This window comes from Neoarius graeffei, chromosome 4 (genome assembly GCF_027579695.1).
Source record: "Neoarius graeffei isolate fNeoGra1 chromosome 4, fNeoGra1.pri, whole genome shotgun sequence".
Classification (NCBI taxonomy): domain Eukaryota; kingdom Metazoa; phylum Chordata; class Actinopteri; order Siluriformes; family Ariidae; genus Neoarius; species Neoarius graeffei.
The window spans coordinates 73,958,338-73,982,380 of record NC_083572.1 but is presented as its reverse complement, the minus strand read 5'-3'; positions in this window follow the sequence as shown (position 1 = coordinate 73,982,380).

Sequence of the window (24,043 nt, the reverse complement as noted above, 5' to 3'; positions counted from 1 at the left end):
CTGTATCTGCTGGATCATTGCTCTGTTTGTTGAGATGGTAAACACTACTAACTCCAAAATATACAGGTCTATAAAATTATTGTATACTGTTGTTGTTCAGGTCATTTGTAGGTCCTGAGATTCATTTCTTGGCACATTCTGCATGTAGCAGTGGCACTCAGCATTTGCTGGCAAAATCTGAGACACCATAATAACAATTGATTTGTGTTTTTTGCTCTTAGCCTTGGCTTGCCAGTAGATTTAAAAAGGCTCTCTGGTCGGTTTTCCATCCCCATGCTAAGGATTACAGCCTGAACCTTTCACAATGCATCACAAGGCTGAGGCGTGTTGAGGCAACAGATCAATACTCATCTCATGAGGAGCCAGAGCTGAACTTTTGGACATATCCACTGTTTCCCTACAGAACAGAGCAGACAGTATAGGTTTGTGGTTATAGAAATGGATTAGTGGTCACATGGTAGCTGTCTAAGGACAGGGGCTCACTCTCTGAAAAACAGGACTAGAAATGTCATTTCTGAAAAGCCTGCAGCCTGTCCTTTCGTTTTATTAATCGACTGGAAATTGTATGTGTACTTTATTAGGAACACCTGTACATTCATGCAGTTATCTAATCAGCCTATCATGTGGCAGCGACGCAATGCAAAAATCATGCAGCTATGGGGCAAGAGCTTTGGGTAACTTGCATAATGGGTGAAAGAATGTGCTCTCTGTGACTTTAAATGTGGCAGGGTTGTTGGTGCCAGATGAGCTGGTCTGAGTATTTCAGAAACTGCTGATCTCCTGGGATTTTCACACACAACAATCTCTAGAGTTTACAGAAAACTGTACAAGAAACAAGAAACACCGAATGAGCAACAGATCTGTGGGTGGAAACACCTTGCTGATAAGAAAGGTCATAGGAAAAGGGCCAGATTGGTTTGAGCTGAGAGGAAGGATATAGTAACTTGTATAAACACTCTTTACAACTGTGCTGAGCAGAAAAACATCTTAGCATGCACAAAACATCAACCCTTGAGGTGGATGGGCAATATCAGCAGATCATCACATCAGGTTCCATTCCTGTCAGCCAAGAACAAGAACCTGAGGCTATTGTGGACATTGACTCACTGAAACTGGACAGTTTAAAATTAGAACAAATCACCTGGTCTTTGTCCAGTCTTCACTTGTCTAGTTTGGGTGAGTCTGTACCCATGATCGCCTGCATATTCATGTTCTTGGCTTACAGCAGTTGAACCCAGTGTGGGCTTCTGTTGTTGTAGCTTATCCACCTCAAGGTATGATGTGTTGTACATTCTGAGATGCTTCTGCTCACCACAGCATGGATGATTTTAATCTGCTATATTAGAATGGGCTGGTAGAAATAATAGGTGGGCAACTTGGGTGATAGGTAGCCCAGAGTTAAGAGAAGTGGACTAGTAATCTACCTACCTGCCTGCATACATATGAAGGTACTTCAAAAAGCTCTCAGCCTCACACGGAAATAAGGGGCATAACTCCCATTTTGGGGCATAACTGTATACTACAAAGCCATACATTACTGTTCACAAAAACCCAAATGAAAGAAGCAATCAAAGAAAAAAGGTGAGGAACACTTTGAGCTGCATGCTGTTGCTCCAGGACAATGCACTTGTCCACAGAGCACAGGTAGCAGTGGCAGAAGCAGCCAAATGTGGCTTTGAACTATTGCCCTGTGCACCTTACTCACCTGACCTGGCACCATCTGACTTTTATTGGTTTCCAAAACTGAAATCCCACTTGTGTGGTTGCCATTTTCAGAGTGAGGATGAAGTCATCCATGCTGCTAAGGAGTATCTGGAGGCTCAAGATGTGGCACCTTCTTCTGAGAAAGGATAAAGCTTGAACATCAGTGGACCAAATGCATTGAAGTTAAAGGAAATTATGTTGAAAAATAATGCAAGAACAATCTTTCTCCTGTGACATTTTCTGGGTGAGGCTGAGAACTTTTTGAAGTACCCTTGTACGTACGTACAGTACATACATCATTCTCTTGTTTCCCATGACAAAAATTCTGACATTCATCCATGTCTAAAGTATTTGTTATTGATTTCTCATGGGTCAAGATCACCAAATTCATCTTTCTTACATGTAACATGGTGCAACGATAGGGGGGTAGAACTCATGACAGTGTAGAGAAAGAACTCTCACATGATACTGAAGACACAAAAATTACTAGGGCTGTTACATACAATTTAAGCAACAGGAAAAGGTTCCTTATATTCCTGCAGGTGTTTACACATAGTGAACAGGTTTCTTTTATTTGGACATTTCTTGGTCAACATTGGTTCTGCAACAAGAATTAAATTTTTCAGTCTTGCATCGTCTGCTGCAGTGCTAGCAAGCACATCCAGAGGGTCCAACAAGGTGGAATCTAGAAATGCACTAAATTTGGGTACAGACAGGATACGGCTGCCCATAGGTGTACATTTTTCTTGAAAAATCTATTTTCCATTTCTGAAATGGCCCTGTCAAGGATGTTAAGCAGGGGACTTTTCAGAAACTGACAGCAGGTGATGGCAGGATCATCAGAATTTGTATCACCCACAGTTGAGAGCGCAGCACTTTCACCAAGGTGTTTACTCAATGTTCTCCTTCTCTTTGGAAGATGTGAAATCATCCCCAGCAGGTGCCTGAGAAAGCTCTATCCAGAAATCATCTTTATGGATGTCTTTTAAGGAGTCCAGTGATGCACCAACAACCTCACAAGTTTAGGGGGTAAGTTTGGGTCATAATTCAGCTATTCAGCTGCAAGAAAGGATGATTAGCCACCCCAAACTTCACAAGCAGTGCACATATCTGCAGACTCAGACTATAGAATTCCATTTTGCTGCTTTAAAGACACCAAACCCCCACACTAAAAATTTGCCAATCTTAAACAAACGATGCATTTTAAATTGAATTACCAGGCCTGATGCCTCAATGCAACAATCAGCTGTGGCTTCATCATCCTCTGAGATCTCTGACAGGATGGTGAGAAGATAGTTTTCATTCTCAACAGTACATCTTGTCTCATTGTAATAGTTTGTCTAGCAAATATCAAGCAGTCTTTTGAAACAAGGAGCATCATACTTTTCTGACACATAGTGGTAAAGGAAAAAGTTATACAGGGAACTAGAGAAGTTGAAAACCTATTTGGCACATGGCTAACCCTGCATGACATGCACAGCTACTAAGTGTAACTGGTGGTCATTACACTGAATATATGGAATATATCTAGCAAGCTCCTTTTGAAGCAGTGCTTGCACACGACCTCATACTCCATGGTGCACCATCATAACAATTAATGGCTATATTGTCAGCACTGTAGCTAGCATCAGAAAGATGTCTCAATATTTCAGTGGACATGTACTCAGCATCAAGTTGATGCAAGTCAAGCAACTCAATCAGAGCTTCCTCTGGAATGGAATTACATACAAACCAAATCATTATGAACAAATTCTCAACATTACACCTATCTCTAGTCCCCTCACTTTTCATGCAAAACCCTGCCAAGTCAGCGTTTGCAAACCTTATCTGACCACCCCATGGACCATGTTTGTCTGTGTTTCAGTGATCTCATTTTGAATATCCTGTACTTGGCATTTTTAGGTGTACCCTTAGAAATATCAGCGAGCACCCACACTCTATACACTCCCAATGACTCAAAATGACACCCTGACATGTTAACTTGTACAATGAGTGTTAATATTTCATTCCATTAAAAGAGCAAATACACAAACACCTAACAAACAGTAATTGATGCACTGGCTTCAACAGCTGTTAAAAATTCAGTGTTGGGACCTTCAAAAGAGGTTTTCACACAGGCTGTGGTGTTCATCGGAAACAGTTAAATAAACAAAGGAACACTGTAGTAATCATTTGATTTGCTTAAATATTGATTAACAATTTAGACACTTTCATTATCGCAGTTTAACAAAATTTTAGGGGAAGGGGCGTCATGGCTCAGGTGGCTAAGGCGCCATACCATAAATCTGGGGACCTGGGTTTGATTCCGACCCGGGGTCGTTTCCCGATCCCTCCCTGTCTCCCGCTCATTTCCTGTCCTGTCTCTGCACTGTCCTATCCAATGGAGGTGAAAAGAGCCCAAAAAAATATCTTTAAAAAAAAAATTAGGGGAAGCCATGTAGAATTTCCATGTAGTCTGAAAGCAGTTGCGTGTGATGATTAACCTAAAGTGGACCTCCAACAATTAGAATATAGTGAGAAAGTTCAATATTTTCCATGACTTATTTAAGAAAGTGAAAAGTTTATATGTTCTAGACTCATCACATATAAACTAAAATGTTTCAAGCATTTTTCTCTTAATTTTGATAATTTTGGCCTCAACACACAAAAAAACTCTCAAAATATTAGAGTATTTCATGTCACATTTGAGTAGAACAGTATATATACTGTGTATCTCTCAGTCTAGTTCAGTACACACAATCACAATCATGGGGAAGACTGTTGACTTGACAGTTGTCCAGAAGATGATTGACATCCTCCACAAGGAGGGCAAGCCACAGAAGGTCACTGCTGAAAAGGCTGGCTGGAAAAGGTGCACAAGCAACAGGGATGACCGCAGCCTTGAAAGAATTGTCAAAAGTCAATTCAAGAACTTGGGAGAGCTTCACAAGGAGTGGACTGAGGCTGCATCAAGAGCCACCTTGCGCAGATGTCTTCAGGAAAAGGGCTACAACTGTCATATTTCTAATATCAAGCCATTCCTGAACCAGAGACAACATCAGAAGCATCTTACCTGGGCTAAGGAGAGAAAGAACTGGACTGTTACTCAGTGGTCTGAAGACCTGTTTTCAGATGAAAGTAAATTTTGTATTTCATTTGGAAATCAAGGCCCTAGAGTCTGGAGGAAGAGTGGAGAGGCCCAGAATTCAAGGTGTTTGAAGTCCAGTGTGAAGTTTCTGCAGTCTGTGATTTGAGGTGCCATGTCATCTGCTGGTGTTGGTCCACCGTGTTTCATCAAGTCTAAAGTCAACACAGCCATCTACCAGGAGATTTTAGAGCACTTCTTGTTTCCATCTGCTGACAAGCTTTATGGAGATGCTGATTTCATTTTCCAGCAGGACTTAGCACCTGCCCACAGTGCCAAAACTATTACCAAATGGTTTGCTGACCATGATATTACTGTGCTTGATTGGCCAGCCAACTCGCCTGACCTGAACCCCATAGAGAATCCATGGGATATTGTCAAGAGGAAGATAAAAGATATCCAACCCAAAAATACAGACGAGCTGAAGGCCACTATCAAAGCACCCTGGACTTCAATAACACCTCAGCAGTGACACAGGCTGATTGCCTCCATGCCATACGGCACTGATGAAGCAATTCGTAGTAAAGGAGCCCCAACCATGTCCTGAGTGTATAAATTAACATACTTTTCAGAAGTTGGACATTTCTGTATTATAAATCCTTTTTTGATTGGTCTTAGGAAATATTCTAATAACTTGAGATACAGTGGTGCTTGAAAATTTGTGAACCCTTTAGAATTTTCTATATTTCTGCATAAATATGACCGAAAACATCAGATTTTCACACAAGTCCTAAAAGTAGATAAAGAGAACCCAGTTAAACAAATGAGACAAAAATGTTATACTTGGTCAATTGATTATTGAGGAAAATGATCCAACATTACATATATGTGAGTGGCCATGATACTACCACCACGTTTCACAGCTGGGATAAGGTTCTTATGCTGGAATGCAGGGTTTTCCTTTCTCCAAACATAATGCTTCTCATTTAAACCAAAAAGTTCTATTCTGGTCTCATCCATCCACAAAACATTTTCCCAATAGCCTTCTGGCTTGTCCACATGATCTTTAGCAAACTGCAGATGAGCAGCAATGTTCTTTTAGGAGAGCAGTGACTTTCTCCTTGCAACCCTGCCATGCACACCATTGTTGTTCAGTGTTCTCCTGATGGTGGACTCATGAACATTAGCCAATGTGAGAGAAGCCTTTAGTTGCTTAGAAGTTACCCTGGGGTCCTTTGTGACCTCGTCGACTATTACACGCCTTGCTCTTGGAGTGATCTTTGTTGGTCAACCACTCTTGGGGAGGGCAATAATGGTCTTGAATGTTCTCTATTTGTACACAGTCTGTCTGACTGTGAATTGGTGGAGTCCAAACTCTTTAGAGATGATTTTGTAACCTTTTCCAGCCTGATGAGCATCAATGCTTTTTCTGAGGTCCTCAGAAATCTCTTTTGTTCGTGCCATGATACACTTCCACAAACATATATCTTGTGAAGATCAGACTTTGATAGATCCCTGTTCTTTAAATAAAACAGGGTGCCCACTCACACCTGATTGTCATCCCACTGATTGAAAACACCTGACTCCAATTTCACTTTCAAATGAACTGCTAATCCTATAGGTTCACATACTTTTGCCACTCACAGATATGCAATATTGGATCATTTTCCTCAATAAATAAATGACCAAGTACAATATTTTTGTCTCATTTGTTTAACTTGGTTCTCTTTATTTACTTTTAGGACTTGTGTGAAAATCTGATGATGTTTTAGGTCATATTTATGCAGAAATATAGACAATTCTAAAGGGTTCACAAACTTTCAAGCATGACTGTACTGGATTTCTGATTTTTATGAGCTATAAGCCATAATAATCGAAATTAAAACAAAAGACTTGAAATATTTCACTTTATATATAATGAATATAGAATATATGAAAGTTTACCTTTTTGAATTAAACTTTTTCATGATTTTCTAATTGTTTGAGATGAACTAGTATGTACTCATATGTCAGCTGAGGAATGCCTCAGCTGGTTCAAACAAATAATTTCTGGTCTCTTAGCATTAGTCTTTTACAAGTTGATAATGTTTACTGATTCTGTGCTTGTAAAAAAAGGGTGGGTGTTGGTATTTTCAACATTGAAAAGTACAGGGCTTTTATTGAGAGATTTATTGAAGGGGGCTAAAAAAGAAGACTTCTGTAATGCAGGTGAAATCTCTGTTAGCCCTCAGAGTGCCTTGTCTATTCATGGCTATTTAAATGCAAATCCAACTGTAAGGTTGTCATAAAGTTAGGGAGGTATGAAGTATGACATGAACATGTGCAATACAATCTGCTGAAAATATGCAGGTCTTTGCACACTAAAAGGAAAGAGAAATGACCATAGATGTATTGGGCTGTGAAGTCAAGGCTAAGCTTAAACCATATAGTATAAAGACAAATCTCTGTGCTGTGAGCCCTTGAGCAAGGCATTTAGTTTCAGTGTACCACTGTTGCTGCTACATTTTATCCACCTATAACATTTACCTTGACTAAATATCCATCCATCCATCCATCCATCCATCAATCAATCAATGACTTAAAAATAAAAAGAGAATAACCTGTTGGAGCACTGATGAATCAGCTCAATTTCTTCCATCACTCTCCAGAAATTAATGAACAATTTGTTCAACATTTGGTGAGGTTGGTGGATGGCAGATTTTGTTGTTGCTGTTGTTTCATTCTTTAGCAGTCTTCAAAAGAGGATATTGTGAAATACTGAGGGCTGTTAAAAGGCAGAGGATTGATGATACCCTCTGCTGTAGCAGTTGCTGATATGCAATATGGAAGAAAATACTGCTAGCTAATTATCCAAGTTTAATAAAACACACAGTATATTACTGAATTGGAGGTATTTAGTATATTATAACCCCAATTCCAAAAAAGTTGGGATGCTGTGTAAACTACGTAAAAAAGAATGCTATAATTTGCAAATAATGGAAACCCTATATTTAATTGAAAATAATACAAAGACAACATATCAAAGGTTGAAACTGAGAAATTTTATTGTTTTATGAAAAAATATATGCTCATTTTGAATTTGATGTCAGCAACATGTTTAAAAAAGTTGGGACAGGGGCATGTTTACCACTTTGTGTCACAGTCTGGTCCAGTCCATCCATGCCTTAGACCAGGGGTGTCAAACCTGATCCATAAAGGGCCGTGTGGCTGCAGGTTTTCATTCCAGCCATGCAGCAGCACCCTGATTTGGCTTATTCAATCAACTGACACACCCACCCTTTAATCAAGGGTGGGTGTGGCTGCAAGTATTTGACTGTGTGAAGACAGTTCAGTTGATTGAATGAGCCAAGTCAGGTGTGCTGCTGCATGGCTGGAATGAAAACCTGCAGCCACACGGCCCTTTATGGATCAGGTTTGACACCCCTGCCTTAGACTGTGGGACTTCCAGGCCGGATCCAGGACAGGAATTCAGTCCTGCCTTGCTGAAGGCCATTTCCTGAAGCGGCACTCCCACACCTGCTACCACTCCTCTCTCATCAGCCAGGGCTTTTTAAGAACTGTTTGGAACTACTCCATTTGTCAGACTGTCTTTTGTAGACTTTCCTTGCTTCACTACAGCTCATTGGTATTGTGTCTTCTTGATTCCCCCCTGCCTGAATTTCTCCTTGTTTTTTTGTCCCTGTTTTTGCCTGCCTGTTCTTTTGAGTTGTGTCTTTTGCTACCTCAGCCTGGGTTTCCCTTGTCCCTGTGTTCATCAGTTTTTGTGAAGATTTTTCTGTCCATTTTTTTTTGTCCCTGATCATGTCTACCTGCTCCTCTCTTTTTGATCTCCTGGCTGTGTTTTGACTACTTTTTTTTTTTGCCTGAGCCCTACTGTACCTCTTTTGCCTTTCTGCCATCTACTTCATTAAAGAAGTTTTCTTGTTACACTGCCTGTTTTCTGAGTCTGCTCTTGGGTCCTCACTTCACCTCAGCTCGCCATTCCTGATACTATGTTGCATCACATCTGCTTTTAACAACACTTTTTGTAAATGTTTGGGATCTGAGACCAATTGCTGTAGTTTTGAAAGAGAAATGTTATCCCATTCTTGCCTGATATACAATTTCAGTTGCTCAACAGTTCAGGGTCTCCTTTGTCATATTTTGCACTTCATAATGCACCAAATGTCTTAAATGGGAGACAGGTCTGGATTACAGACGGGCTAGTTTAGCACCCGGACTCTTACTATGGAGCCATGCAGTTTTAACGTGTATAAAGCGATTTGGCATTGTCTTGCTTGAAAAAAGAAAGGCCTTCCCTGAAAAAGATATTGTCTGGATGGCAGCATATTGCTCTGAAGTGTGTGTGTGTGTGTCATTCAGCATTAATGATGCCTTCCCAGATGTACAAGCTCCTCATGTCATGTGCACTAATGTGCCCTCATACCATCACCGATGCTGGCTTTTGAACACTTAACAAGCTGGCTAGTCCCTCTCCTCTTTAGCCTGGAGGATGTGGTGTCCATGATTTCAAAAAAGATTTTCTATTTTTGATTTGTCAGACCTTGGGACAGTTTTCCACTTCACCTCAGGCCCAGAGAAGGTGGCGATGTTTCTGGATATTGTTTATATATGGTTTTAAATTGGATTTGTGAATGCATTAATGAACTTTTCAGACAGTGGGTTTCTGATGTATTCCTGACCCCATGCAGTGACTTCCACTCCAGACACGTGTCTGCTTTTAATGCAGTGTTGCCTGAGGGTGCTGAAGATTACAGGCATCTAATGTCAGTTTTCAGTCTTCTCTTGCATGCAGAGATTTCTCCAGATTTTCTGAATCTTTTAATATGTACAATAGATAATATGACCCCCAAATTCTTTGCAATTTTACATTGAATGTTATTCTTAAATTGTTACACTATTTGCCCATGCAGCCTTTCATAGTGAGACGAACCCCTCCCCATCTTTACTTCTGAGAGACTCAGGCTCTCTGGGATGCTCTTTTTATACCCAGTCATGTTACTGACCAATTCACCAAATTAGTTTTTTTTTTTTGTTTAGGCATTACACCTGCTATACCTCAAGTGCCCTTGACTGTTTATTTTATGTCCTTTTGCTCCAATTTGTGTGTGTATGTGTGTATATACAGTTAGGTCCATAAATATTTGGACAGAGACATTTTTCTAATTTTGGTTCTGTAGATTACCACAATGAATTTTGAACAAAATAATTCAGATGCAGTTGAAGTTCAGACTTTCAGCTTTAATTCAGTGGGTTGAACAAAATGATTGCATAAAAATGTGAGGAACTAAATCATTTTTTAAACACAATCCCTTCATTTCAGGGGCTCAAAAGTAATTGGACAAATTAAATAATTGTAAATAAAATGTTCATTTCTAATACTTGGTTGAAAACCCTTTGTTGGTAATGACTGCCTGAAGTCTTGAACTCATGGACATCGCCAGACGCTGTGTTTCCTCCTTTTTAATGCTCTGCCAGGCCTTTATTGCAGCGGTTGTCAGTTGCTGTTTGTTTGTGGGCCTTTCTGTCTGAAGTTTAGTCTTTAACAAGTGAAATGCATGCTCAATTGGGTTGAGATCAGGTGACTGACTTGGCCATTCAAAAATATTCCACTTCTTTGCTTTATTAAACTCCTGGGTTGCTTTGGCTTTATGTTTTGGGTCATTATCCATCTGTATTATGAAATGCTGACCAATCAGTTTGGCTGCATTTGGCTGGATTTGAGCACACAGTATGTCTCTGAATACCTCAGAATTTATCCGGCTGCTTCTGTCCTGTGTCACATCATCAATAAACACTAGTGACCCAGTGCCACTGGCAGCCATGCATGCCCAAGCCATCACACTGCCTCCGCCGTGTTTTACAGATGATGTGGTATGCTTTGGATCATGAGCTGTACCACACCTTTGCCATACTTTTTTCTTTCCATCATTCTGGTAGAGGTTGATCTTGGTTTCATCTGTCCAAAGAATGTTCTTCCAGAACTGTGCTGGCTTTTTAGATGTTTTTTAGCAAAGTCCAATCTAGCCTTTTTATTCTTGAGGCTTATGAGTGGCTTATACTGTGCAGTGAACCCTCTGTATTTACTTTCATGCAGTCGTCTCTTTATGGTAGATTTGGATATTGATACGCCTACCTCCTGGAGAGTGTTGTTCACTTGGTTGGCTGTTGTGAAGGGGTTTCTGTTCACCATGGAAATTATTCTGCGATCATCCACCACTGTTGTCTTCTGTAGGCATCCAGGTCTTTTTGCACTGATGAGTTCACCAGTGCTTTCTTTCTTTCTTTCTTTCTTTCTTTCTTTCTTTCTTTCTTTCTCAGGATGTACCAAACTGTAGATTTTGCCACTCCTAATATTGTAGCAATTTCTTGGATAGTTTTTTTTCTGTTTTCGCAGCTTAAGGATGGCTTGTTTCACCTGCATGAAGAGCTCCTTTGACCGCATGTTTTCTTCACAGCAAAATCTTCCAAATGCAAGCACCACACCTCAAATCAACTTCAGGCCTTTTATCTGCTTAATTGAGAATGACATAACGAAGGAATTGCCCACACCTGCCCATGAAATAGCCTTTGAGTCAATTGTCCAATTACTTTTGGTCCCTTTAAAAACAGGGTGGCACATGTTAAGGAGCTGAAACTCCTAAACCCTTGATCCAATTTTAATGTGGATACCCTCAAATGAAAGCTGAAAGTCTGGACTTTATGTCCATGTCCATTATATAACTATAACTTGAATATGTTTCAGTAAACAGGTAAAAAAACAAAATTTGTGTCAGTGTCCAAATATATATGGACCTAACTGTATATGCATATATACTGTGTGTGTGTATATATATATATATATATATATATATATATATATATATATATATATATATATATATATGTGTGTGTGTGTGTGTGTGTTTATTCTATGTCTATTTCTTATCGAGAGTGTTTATACTGTTTATATTGTTCATTTCAATTATTCTATTTTTATTTATTGCATTGCCTGTTTGCACCGTGGGTCAGAGAGGACTGAAATTTCATCTGTGCTGTATGTCGAGCATGTATAGCATATTTGACAATAAAGTTGACTTGACTTGACTATACAAGTTTTTCAGTCTTTGTTGCCTCTGACCAAACTTTTCTGAAATGTGTTGCTGATATCAAATTCAAAATGAGCATGTATTTTTCAAAAACAATAGTTTCTCAGTTTCAGCATTTGATTGTCTGTACTATTTTCAATAAAATATAAGGTTTCCATGATTTGCAAATCTTCACATTCTATTTTTGTTTACAGTGTCCCAACTTTTTTTGAATTGGGGTTGTACTTATTTTGTAGACTTGTTTTAAGTTTTTCTTTCTTGTTTCTTTATTTAGCTATCCCATGCGCCACTGTTGCACCTAGCTGATCATCTGTGTAAAAAAGAAATAAATACAGCAAAATTATCTTTCTGATATTTTGGGAAGTCATTTGGACACAGAAGCTACAGTATATGCTATATGTAAAACATAATATATAAGACAAACGTATATTTGGGAGCCAGATAAATTACTATCAGGACTTATTTAAAATGTTCAGCAATGTCTCCTTGTAGGCTAATTTATGTCAGACCAGATGGGTCCAATAATGATTATCTTCTAACATTTGATCAGTCACTGCTGGCAAGTATAATCTTTCTGCTCTTAGAAATGGTTGCAGTGAGAAATGGGTAAGCAAAACTCTCATTAGCTATGTGATATACTAATACAGATTTCTTTAATTAAGATTAGGTGGACTAAAGGGACTGAGGAAAAGCTGTTAATAAAATATTCCCCCGCTGGTGTTTGGAGCACCTGGGGAACTGCAGATTGAATCATGGCCCCATCTTACAATACAGGTCATTATTTAACTTTCCACAATAGGTGTCGTGACAATAGCCCAGCTTTCCAGCCTATCACCATTCGATTAACTTCTCTGGCTCTCTTTGTGCCTTGTAAATTGAATGTCACATAGAAATACTTGTACACCCAGCCAAGATGGCTAAATTTAATTATGCTTCACTCATTACTTCCTGAATGTTTGGCAACATAAAAACATTACATGATAAGAAAAATGTGCAGCCTTCGTAATTCCATCTGCCATGTTAGTGTGGAATATTGCAGTGTTTCCACCAGCAACTGTGTACAGGGTGGACAACACACAGTGTCTCCACTGTTTCCATTTTAACCACATGGACATTGAGGGAAATGCCAGATGATTAATAATTTCACTGTGTTGTGGTTTGTATTTAAAACTGTCAGGTATCAGATGGGGGCGGCACGGTGGTGTAGTGGTTAATGCTGTCGCCTCACAGCAAGAACGTCCAGGTTCGAGCCCCGTGGCCGACGAGGGTCTTTCTGTGCGGAGTTTGCATGTTCTCCCCGTGTCCGCGTGGGTTTCCTCCGGGTGCTCCGGTTTCCCCCACAGTCTAAAGACATGCAGGTTAGGTTAACCGGTGACTCTAAATTGACCGTAGGTGTGAATGTGAGTGTGAATGGTTGTCTGTGTCTATGTGTCAGCCCTGTGATGACCTGGCGACTTGTCCAGGGTGTACCCCACCTTTCGCCCGTAGTCAGCTGGGATAGGCTCTAGCTTGCCTGTGACCCTGTAGAACAGGATAAAGCGGCTAGAGATAATGAGATGAGATGAGGTATCAGATGGTTCCTGCATACCAGTGTTTGTAGTTGAGTCACTAAACCTCGAGTCTGAGTCCAGTCTCAAATTCCCAGTGTTCAAGTGTGAGTCAAGTCCATGTCATTAAAAAAAAATTCGAGTCAAGTCTGAGAACAAGGCTCCAACTGCACCATTTGACGGTAGCTGTTTTAGTGCCATTAACATGAGTTTGTTCCTGAACATGACGTATAAACAAGTGAATGTACATTCTCTTTGTCAGGGAGTGTAAAGTATTCTGTCAGAGATGGTTGGGAGATGGATGTAAGTGCAGAAGGTGTGTTTATTAATACAAGTGAAGACAGAATCCAGAATGGCAGGCAAAATCATAAGAGTGAAACAGGCAATAGGTCAAGCGAGGCACTAACAGGCTATCATAGACTGGCAGAATCAAAGATGAGAAACAGGAAATCAGGGATCAGGAAACCAAACAAGGAAATAAGGCTCGGTAGTGTGTCAGCAACACAACTCGATACTTCGCAAAATAAGTGTGTTTTCACAGTTTTTATATAGGTGCGCTGATTGCGCTTTAATCCTGTGCAGGTGCGAGTCATTTATGGCGCACGAGAGAGAGAGTCCGCTTGGCGTGTGCGCTGTCTGGATCGTGCCTGAGAATCTATCTGATGCATGTGCCAAGGCGCACAGGTGTGACACTCTTGCACGAAATTAGTACAAAAATTGATGTAGATATAAATAGCTTATGCCAAATTATTTTGGCATGTTACAAAAAATAAAGAAAATATCTGAGTCCTTGTCTCCAATTTACGAGTCTTAATGCAGTTAATGCACGAGTCCAAGTCCGAGTCATCAGTGCTCAAGTCCAAGACTGGGGGGGGGACTGGGAGGACAGAGGCTGGGGTGCGAGGATGTCTTGAGGAGGGACATGGGGAGTGCCGGAGTTGTTGATCAGATGTGGTGGGGGGGATGCCTCGGATGGAGCAGCATGGTGAGGCACAGTTGGGAGCTCAGTGTCTGTGGATGGGCGTCAAGGGGAGTATGCAGGGTCTCATGGGGCCAGACATTTTGTGGCGGCTCAGCTAGGCCGTTTGTGCCACCGCTGCGGACAACTCTGTCGCATCTGCATTTCTGTGCATCCTCATGAAGCAATCCTCATCGCTAGCGATGGACCACTGACAACAAATCAGGGAGGGTGAAGGCTATCATATGCTTCCTCTGAGGCATGTGATGCCTGTTGACCACATCTTTTCAACTACTACTCATGCACCTTCAGGGGGTGGCGTAAGGGACTCTGAGGAAAGCACTATCTGCCAACCTCTGCACACCTGAGCTCACAAATGCCCATGATTGGCTAGCATCACTGTAAGTGACAGGGGAGAGAGAGTATACCACACCTCCCTGGGAGCACAGGTCAATTTCTTGAGCTCCTGGCCATGAATGGCTGTGGCATCATCGGGATTCAAACTTGAGATCTCCACATGATAGGGCTAATGCTTTTCTGTTGCACCACTCAGGAGCTAAGGGCTATTTTTGAACAAACATCCTTGCTTCTACTTCCTAAACAAACTACTTTTCTAAAGTAAACCTCCATGACCCTGATCAAGCAGTTACTAAAGATGCTGTAAATGCATCGCAAAGAATATGGTCTTTTTTGCCCCTCGAATTTCATATCTGACCACTCTCCTGCATAAAAGTAAAACCCTGCCACTTGTGCAACTATTTTATTGCATTCCACAGGACACCAATCCCATTGCACACCTTTTAGTCTAAGCCAGATTCTCTGTGAATCTTTCTGGCTTACAGAAAGACAAGAATAGAATAAAGAAGAAGAAGAATGCATCCTCTATGCATATCTGTATTTGTATCTTTTTAGGAAGCATTATCTGTTCATTCCCTAATACAGTCATAGAATGAAACACACTGCTGTATTGTAGCTATTGTCATACAGCTTTTATCACTGCCTATTTTATTACGATGAAGTAGTAACTAAACTAGTATAGGTTTAGTTGTTTACCAGTGTTCAGATGAAACGGTAACTCTTAAACACTAGATATGTGGAAATCCAAAAGGGGAAGAAAACTGTAAACATAATGAAAGAAAATAAAACAAAGGTATCCCTCAGTGGGATGAAAAATCAAAAGCATATTAGATCAAACCTTTGTGAGTTGCACATTAAGAAATAGATTGAAACGATAATGTTCTGTAATGCCTTGCTTGTTCATTATTCTTGTTGAGATGGATCACTGATGTAGTTTCAGACCATTATGGTAAATGTTCTTATACGTGCACACTAGGGTTGGGCGGTATTACGGTAAGAAGGTATACCGAGGTATCCAAAAGTACCAACGGTATCGGTCTCATTACCGTCATTTTAAAAAAATATATAATATCTAAATAAATATGGAGTACATGAGGTCATAATATAAAATAATAAATTGAAGATCATCCCGAATAACTGTGTGATCGTATTTTCACTAATTCTATCAATTTCCTAAAGAAGTTTTCATCGCGTGCAGGGTTGTTTATGTCGTTACCATGGCAACCCTGCGTGACATTTTGGAGTCTGACAGAAAGCTTCGCAAGAGACCGAGAGCGGGGGTGTCATGGCTCAGATGGCTAAGGCACCGTACCATAAATCCGGGGACCCGGGTTCGATTCCGACCCGAGGTTATTTCCCGATCCCGTCTCTCTCTCCCCCGCTCATTTCCTGTCTCTCTATACTGTCCTATCTAAAAAAAAAAAAAAAGAGACTGAGACCGCGGTTGAAAGGTGGCAAGTCAAGATAACGAGTTAGTGGCAAAAAAAAAATACAACATCGGCAGTGTGGCAGTATTTTGGTTTCAAACCAAACGAAAAGGGAGAGCCAGCAAACACAGATGAAGCTGTGTGTAAAGTATGTAAGAAGACGGTCACGGCGCGAGAGGGGAACACCTCCAATCTGAGTGTTTTGAGTAGGTTACATGAGTAACAACAAGGTAAAATAATATAACGTATGACATTTGGGATGTGGGTAATAAACGTTTGAAATGTCATCTACTGAAGAAACGGAAGAAAACATCGTAGCGTAAACTGTTAGGTTTCTGGTGGGAATTAGCAATGCGCTTGCTATCTTTGTTGGGTGTGTTAAGCCGTATGGATTTAAGTGGAATAATTGTAAGGAGTTATGTGATCAAGACAACGTTTTAAGCAAGGTAAGGCCATTTGATTATTAATTTCCCCGCCATGGCATGACGTGGGCCCATATGATTTTGCCTTGTGCAGCTATCACGCATTTGAATTAGGTTCGCCTCATTTGCGCTGAAGAATATGGTTTATCGCGCAGTCTAAACGGACTTGGGTGTTGGTTGATTCTTTTTCTTTTTTTTATTTCCCATGCTTGAAAGGGTATGATCCTGCTCATCGTGTACTTTTTTTGATGGAGTAGGTGAAATAGTGCTGCAAATGGCGTTTCAATGCAGACATGTGTAAACGACAGTTGAATGCTATTTTCAAGATGAAGGAAGAGTTGCGTGATGCTTTGAAATATCTCTTAATCCATTCATCAATGCACAAAATTCGCTTTGCTGCTTAATCCATACCACAATGCACACAATTCGCTATGCTGCTTTTAAATAGTACATTTGAGGCATAGGCGCACGTTACACAGTAGGCCGAAACAAAATATTATTTTTTTCTCGGTAATACCGTATACCCCGGGAAAACACAGAGACGGTTTAAAGGTATCAAAATTTGGATACCGCCCAACCCTAGTGCACACCCCAGTAAAGAAGGTGTGTGTTTTTTTCTTTATGGGCATTTGGAAAAACAGATTTTTGCATGTCCTTTTTTCACTGTAACTGTCTTAGCTTTCACATTGCATTGACACAGGTGTGTTATGATAATCATGCACAGAGAAAATTGTAAAGCATCTGTGTGTAAGATGAGTGCATTCACAGTTTTGCTGTAATATAGTCATCTGTATGCATTTGACATGTACCTGTAGTCAGTTATATGATGCATTGCAGTACTCAATACTCACAGACAAAATGGTTATCCTTGACATTTCAATGTACTGTCAGGAAGAGGTACACAATATTCTGCCCTATTCAGAAGACATGGGGCATCTGTCGTATAAGGTTCCTTAATTTGGACAAATTTAAAGGCAGCTTCTCATATTTTCTTGTCAGAGAAGACAATCCCATAATTCTGTTTACCAGATGCCCATGCAGACTTGATAATCTTGAGACACTGAACTGTCACGCCAAGGAATTCTAGTTCAAAACATTTAAATGGGATAAAATTTGTAAAATAACTCCACAGTAAATCTCCTGAGTAAATTATCTCTCCATCAAAGATTTTTGCTTCTGTAATAATAGATTATCTCGCCCATATGGTGCTTCTTCTATTTGTTCATAATACACGTGGCTCATAAAGGTAGCGATATTGATCTGAAAAATGTGTGTAAGCTGGTTGTTTTGCACGACTGGCAGATAGTTACAGCAATGACATTTATGCGCAAATGTGAATGTATCAGAGCAAAACTGAGTAACAAGGCTTGTAAAGTGAATGTGGATAGTCTATTAAAATATAAAACTGTAAAAATATAAACTGATACTCATTTGACAATAATATAATGTTTGTGCCACAGGTCTATTGGAATAGAAATTTCATCTAATGATTCTGTATTTTTTCAAGTTATATATAACACTGTCTGATTATATGAACATGGAATTGAGAGATAATAACTCAATGGTTTTGTATAAATAGTGAGTTGCCCATCCACTTGTTTTTTTTGTGCACCCGAAAGGAAATGCTCATACATGGAAAACTGCCTAAATATAAAAGTGTTTCATCTTTGTAAAGTTTTGGCCATTAGGATAAAGACAAGATGCATCAAAGCATAACAAAAACAGATTGTTTGGAATAACTTAGACTTAGACAACCTTTACTGTCATTCAGTATGCAAAAAGTGTACACCGAACGGAATTTCTTTGCAATTTGGCTCAGCACAGAAATAAATATGAAGTGTATTAAATTAAATCATGCAGCAGCAAAAATATAATAAAGTGCAATAATATAAAGTGACCTGTGGAATTAGGAATGTTCAAGTTATAAATAGAAGTTTAGAGTTTGGGTTTGGAGTTCAGCAGTCTGGTGACCTGGAGGAAAAAGCCGTTACAGAACCTGGTGGTCCTGCATCTAATGCTGTGGAACCTCTTTTCAGAGGCCAGAGGGGAGAACAGTCTATAGAGAACATGCACGTGACGTCACGAGGTCACGTGATATTTGTTTATCTGCCATCTTGGATGGCATGGCTGTGCATAGAACTTAGACGAACCCGTTCTAATTATCAAGTGTGTGGGAGTAGATCTTTCGCGAATATCTTGTTCAGCATTTGGTTGTACCAATAGACAGGGCCAAAAGGAGGGCCTGTCATTTTATAGATTCCCCGCAGACAAGGAGAGACGCGCAAAATGGGTGTCCGCTGCGCAAAGAGAAAACTGGTACCCCAGTTCTACCAGCCAAATTTGTAGTGAACACTTCATATCAGGTAGGTGTAATCTTCTAATTCAATACTCCTAGTACATCTGTTAAGTTGATTTTCGGATTGAATGATAACTGCATAGTCGGTGATTTGTGATTTTTTTTCAGACAAAAACATACATATTTACAACCCTGTTAGATTTCGAACATTCTTACGATAAAACGTCCTGCATAGTCTCTTTATGATAAATGTCTTAATGCCACTTACCCATGAGGTTATCAAGTAGTCATTCTTCTTCGGAACCTTCCAGAGGTATAGTTGGGATACCCATCCTGCAACAAAATATTTATAAGCTTCCAGGCTCTTGTAAGCTTTGAGGGCTTTGCCAGTGTAACACGATTCACGATTAACAAGAAAATTGTAAATGTCGTGGTAGGCCAGATCGGGCAAATCGCCGGCACCGCAGCTCCGAATTTCCCTGAACAAGGATTGCGGCAAGTTGTACAGATCTGCAATCCCCAACATGGAACACTTTTCCACGTAACGCTGCCTCACGTCACCTTAAAGATGCTGAACAAACTTAGACAAGTTATCGCGCGATGTAGATGGGGTATTTTCCGAATTTTCTTGGGGATTACTCCCTGGATCCATTACGCTCGCGCAAGGTAAACAATCCTGAAGCCATCCAATATGGCAGAGTAAACACGGACGGGTCACGTGACTGCACATCCTCTATAGTGAGGGTGTGAGGGGTCACTGATGATGTTTCTGGCTCGAGACATGCAACACCTTGGTGCAATGTCTTGAATGGAGGGAAGAAAAGTCCCAATGATTTTCTCTGCTGTCCTCACTACTCTCCTCACATTCTTCCAGTCAGAGGCACTGCAGCCTTCACACCACAGAGATGCAGCTGGTTAGGGGGCAGGTGGGCTCTCCTCGTCCTACGCAGGAAGTGCAGATGTTGCTGTGCCTTCTTGACCAGTGACGCAGTGTTCACAGACCAAGTGAAGTTGTCTGTGATGTGCACCCCCAGGAACTTGGTGATATTGATCACCTCGACGGCCATGTTGTTGATGAGAAGTGGAGCATGGCTGGGTTGGTTTTTCCTGAAGTCAACAATGATCTCTTTAGTTTTGTCCACGTTCAGGATCAGGTTGTTATCCCTGCACCAGCCCACCAGCTGCTCCACCTCCTCTCTATAGGCCAGGTCATTATTGTCCCTGATGAGGCCCACCACTTTTGTGTCATCCGCAAACTTCACAATGTGGTTGCTGGTAGCCCTGGGGACACAGTCATGTGTCATCAGAGTGAACAGCAGAGGGCTCAGGACACAGCCCTGAGGGGAGCCTGTGCTGAGGGTGATGACACTGGAGGTGTTCTGTCTGACCCGCACTGACTGTGGTCTTTCAATGAGGAAGTCCAGCAGCCAGTTGCACAGGGGGGTGCTGAAGCCCAAGGGACCCAGTTTGTTCACCAGATGCTGTGGAATGATAGTATTGTATGCTGAACTGAAGTCCAGGAACCGCATCTGCACAGGAGTGTTATTCTCTTCCAGGTGTGCAAGGCTCAGGTGAAGAGCGGAGGAGATGGCGTCTTCAGTGGAGTGGTTTGGCCAGTAGGCAAACTGGAAGGGGTCGAATGTGGGAGGGAGCCTGGAAGTGATGTACTCCTTTACCAGCCTCTCAAAGGACTTCATCATCATGGGAGTGAGTGCGACAGGCCAGTAGTCATTGAGTGATGTGATATGAGGTTTTTTTGGCACTGGGATGATGGTGGCAGTCTTGAAACATGAATGGGACTTTGGCTTGATCCAATGAGGTGTTGAAGATGTCTGTTAGAACATGAGCCAGCTGGTCTGCACATTCCCTGAGCACCCGACCAGGAATATTATCGGGGCCCGGGGCCTTTTGTGTGTTGACTCTCCTCAGAGTCCTCCGCACCTCCGTTGTATCAAGACAGAGTGCCTTTTCATCTTGATGAATAAATGTGTTGAGCTGCTGTTCCTTTAATGCTGTTCCTTTAAGGACTATTGCATTGTCAGAACCGCAGTTGATGGTCTGCATGATTATTTATTTATTTTTTTAAGGAACCACTTTCTAAAATGGGCCATGTCCACCCAAATAGGTTTACACACATAAACCTATTACACACATGCATGGCACACTGAACTGGCTGTCAATACATTGATAATCCTTTAACTGTGGATTGTAGTGTAATATCTTGTATTTGTAATGGAATTATTGCCTTACCAGGAGAATTCAAGCTGTGGTATGTATTCAAGTCCAAAAACACAACTTGTTTTTAATGATCGGTATGAACACTACATTGGCTACAACTTAACATAACAATGATGCCCCTTTTCCACCAAAGCAGTTCCAGGGCTGGTTTGGGGCCAGTGCTTAGTTTGGAACCGGGTTTTCTGTTTCCACTGACAAAGAACTGGCTCTGGGGCCAGAAAAACTGGTTCCAGGCTAGCACCAACTCTCTGCTGAGCCAGAGGAAAGAACTGCTTACGTCAGCGGGGGGGCGGAGTTGTTAAGACCAACAACAATAACAAGACCGCAAAAAATCACCATTTTTAAGCGACGAGAAGCAGCAGCTGTACAAACGCGAAGCCATCCATTATTATTATTGTTGCTGCTGCTGCTTCTTCCGTGTTGTTTTTGCTTCGATATTCGCGCCAAGGTTTATGCAAACATAGCGACGTAACTGACGTATACAGCGACGTAATGACGTGTCTTCCCTTAGCACTGCGAACTATGGAAAAGCAAACTGGTTCTCAGCTGGCTCGCAAGTTGAACGAGTTGTGAACCAGCACCAGCACTGGAGCTGATTTGGTGGAAATGGGGTATGAGAGAGCAACATTTGGTAAATGGCTCATCCTTAAGGATGCTTGACCTTTTTTTTTTCTTCCCCAATTCAAACCTATTAGACAGCTCTCTCCTATCATATGACAGCTATCAATCAAGGTAGGCAAAGGTGCTATCACTGCTGGTCATGCAACATCAGAGAGCATACAGTAAAACTTGGAGGAAAGTGTTATCCACCCACTTCTGCATACATGAGCCCACAGATAATAATAATAATAATAATAATAATAATAATAATAAAGTTCAATTTATATAGTGCCTTTCTCACCCCCAAGGTCGCTTTACAATTGGAGGGAAAAAAAAGTCCAGCAAAATATGGCCATGATAGACTAGTGTCACTGTCACTGTTATTGATAGGGGAGAGAGAGTATGCCACCCCTCTCTTTGCCCGTTTTGCTCTCTTGTGCTCCAGGCAATGGATGACTGTGGCATCACCAGAATTCTAACTTGCGGTAGCTTCGCTGAGGTACTTGGTTAGCTTGTATTGCTTATATTTTCCAGCAAGGTGAGCTCGCAATTTTTTTTCTGTGTTTTTGTTTACTGGTTGTCAATACATTTTGTTTGTCAATACAATTTTATGTCACAAAATTAATAATTCCATCCAATCAGATTTGTTCAAATCAGGCTTGTAATACTTGCGCCCAGGACTCGGACTCAAGTCTGACTCATGCCCTAATTTTAAGGACTTGTGACTTGACTTGGACTTGAGCACTGATGACTTGGATTTGGACTTGGACTCATGCATTAACTGCATTCGGACTCGTAAACTGGAGATGAGGACTTTGATTTTTTTTTCTTTATTTTTTGGAACATGCCATAATAATTTGACATAATATATTTATATCTACATTAATTTTTATACGAATTTCATACACATTTATTTGTAACTACATCATGTTCAGGAACAAACTAACATGGTGCTAAAATGCCTGGAGAGAATGCCCCTAGGATTGTCCGCTTTGCTTATACAGACTTCTCGTGCAGTGGGAAAAAAATGCACTGCTATGTGTTCCACATGTAGAAGAACTATCGAGGAGCTGGCAGAGACAACCTTGAACTTCAATCGTCATTTGGCAAGACTACACCCAGAGAAGGAAGTGACACCCTATGTTCTTTGCCCTGTTGATAGCAGGGCTTGCTTGCTGACCGATGAACTAGCTAGTGTTAACCCTTTCTTATGTTATTTGCCCTGTTGATAGTGGGTGGGGCTTGCTGCACGATGAACAAACTTTGGCTACATCCACACGACAACGGCAACGAGATGTTATTTAAAAAAATATCGCGTCCAAATGGGCAACGATCAGTAAAATATCAGGTCCATATGGCAACGCAACGCTTGCTGAAAACGATGCAATACACATGCCACACCTCTAGGGGCACTGTAAGACGGTCCCTTCGGAGACACCAGAACAATAGAAGAAGTAAGGACGCATGCGCATAAACTATTATGCGCGAGACTTCATATTAGCCACAAAGTCAGAAAAATCTGTTCATAAAATTACATTATAATGACCAAATACAATGAAAAGTATTTTTCCAGTCTCACCTGTGAAAGGTAATCCCATGTGATCTCGTTTGGACGGCAAACCTGTTGGTACAGTTAAACGCAGCACATGAATGAGGCATCTTTATTCTCCGCTTTGACCCATCCAATATGGCGGCGAGGATGACGTATGATTCTACGCAGAAGGCGGCGTCTTTAATGGTCCGGAATAAATTGAATCCTACACGTTGATGGATTAATTTGTTCTTCTACGCCCTTTTTGAGGAATGTATTGTAGGACTTAAACCAACATCTGAAGAGGTGATATCGCTCCTTTTTTTCTCTGTTTTTGCTGGCGGGATTGACTCTGTCCTAAGGGTTATTCTCTCTCTCTCTCTGCACCATTACACAATAAATATTCACAGTGAAAATATTTTGTAAGCGCGTTTCATGAACCAAGTTATAGGATTTGTTGACAACTCGCATCGAGTTCGTTACACTTCTACCCGGCGTGAAGCACTCACAGTCATGTGGTTGTGACGTCATCGTAAACAAATCCGTTCTACTCATCCAGACGACTTCGCAACGGCAACGTTGCCAGATCTTTCCACTCTGGAACCCGTTCTCAAAAGATTGCGTTTTGGGGCACCCAAAACGCCGGTGCCGTGTGGACGCCAGGCCGAAACGATAAACAATTGTATCGGATTCACCTGAATCCGTTGCCGTGTGGACAGGGCCTTTATCTGTAGCCTATTAACTAAAATGGGGCAGTCAAGCAGTAATGTTAGTCTAACACAGCAGCAGAGACGGTTTCACATAAAGGCAG